General features: G+C 40.2%; 1 long non-coding RNA gene across 1 annotated transcript; it reads right to left on the bottom strand.

The window, feature by feature from the left end:
* Nucleotides 1-348: 348 nt before the first annotated feature.
* On the bottom strand, nucleotides 349-906 carry LOC143501901 (uncharacterized). Its single transcript, XR_013126990.1, has 3 exons — nucleotides 756-906; nucleotides 555-680; nucleotides 349-445 (listed from the first exon to the last, which is right to left on the bottom strand). It is a non-coding gene; the product is annotated as an uncharacterized LOC143501901 (long non-coding RNA).
* Nucleotides 907-1,287: the final 381 nt, after the last annotated feature.

Raw genomic sequence — 1,287 nt, 5'->3', positions numbered from 1 at the left:
GAAATTTTGTAGACTCGTGTTTCAAAAGATACAATTCAAGCGCACGTAGAGAGTTTCTCAAATGAGTCCCGTCAAACAATAAAAATAAATAAAATTGTCTGAACCTCTTTGTATATTGTTTGAAGCTCTTTGTATATTTACTACACTATATAATATTTGTTACACTTTCTGTTTCCGCGTTTGAATTCGCGTTTGAAAAGCTAAGAAATTATATGGCGCAATTATATATATGGCTGATAAATGTTGTGATCTAAACAGCAGACTGGAAAAGGAGAGGAAAAGACAGGAAGAACAAATTCATGTGCTGTAAAACAACTTTATTTTGATCAAACATGGATGTCTATTCCGGGTTTCTTGAAGTGGAATGTCAAGAAAGTTGAGGGTGTCTTGAAGTTGAGGGTGTACTCGCCAGATGCACTTGCCGCATGCAACACACGCGTTGATGCTGTGGAGAACAATTCAAGGTACACCTTACATTTTGAATAAAATCTTTCAGAAGACAAAAATACGTAACATATGTGGTGTTACGTATGTAGGCCTACTTATCAACGTACCTTCATGTAGTTGTAGCCAACAGTTGCTACACAGCCAGGGTGTACTCGCTGCATGCAACGGGCCACCGGCGTGTTCCTGCGTGCACTGTGTATGCACGCACCTTCATGATGTCTGTCAACGGCGCACTGCAAAGAACAAAGTACATGTTATATTTTGAACGAATTTATTCATGTGTACCAGCCAGGGACCCTCTTTCTTACATTTGCGGCAGGTTCATCGTTCATCGCTGCCAAGGTCAACGGGCCACCGGCGTGTTCCTGCGCGCACTGTGTATGCACGCACAGAAGTACATGTTATATTTAGAACGAATTCATTCATGTATAAATTGATTCTGTGAAAATGTCACAGGCATGGGTCATAACAGAATGGGAATCCAATTCCAGCAACCATGAGAAAAATAACCAGCAACCACGACGAGAAATAAACAGAGGACTAACACGGAAACAGACATGAAATGGCAGGAGATGCGGGGCAGACCGTGACACCGGGTTTCATGATGTGCGACTGTGGAACAGAAAGAGAAGAGATTTTTGGTTATGTTCAAATAATAGTGTGTGTGTATATATATGTGTGTGTGATTGGTTGTCTGTATATATATATAATATATTTATATATATATATATATATATATAAATATACTTATCGACGTACCTTCATGTAGTTTTAGGTACACAGTTGCCACACAGCCAGGGACACTCTGCCCTACACTTGCGACAGGTGTACTTGCCGCAT

Source organism: Brachyhypopomus gauderio, unplaced genomic scaffold (assembly GCF_052324685.1).
Source record: "Brachyhypopomus gauderio isolate BG-103 unplaced genomic scaffold, BGAUD_0.2 sc177, whole genome shotgun sequence".
NCBI classification, from domain to species: Eukaryota; Metazoa; Chordata; class Actinopteri; order Gymnotiformes; family Hypopomidae; genus Brachyhypopomus; species Brachyhypopomus gauderio.
Note: the sequence above shows the minus strand (reverse complement) of the source record. Positions and strands in the feature narration are given on the sequence as shown.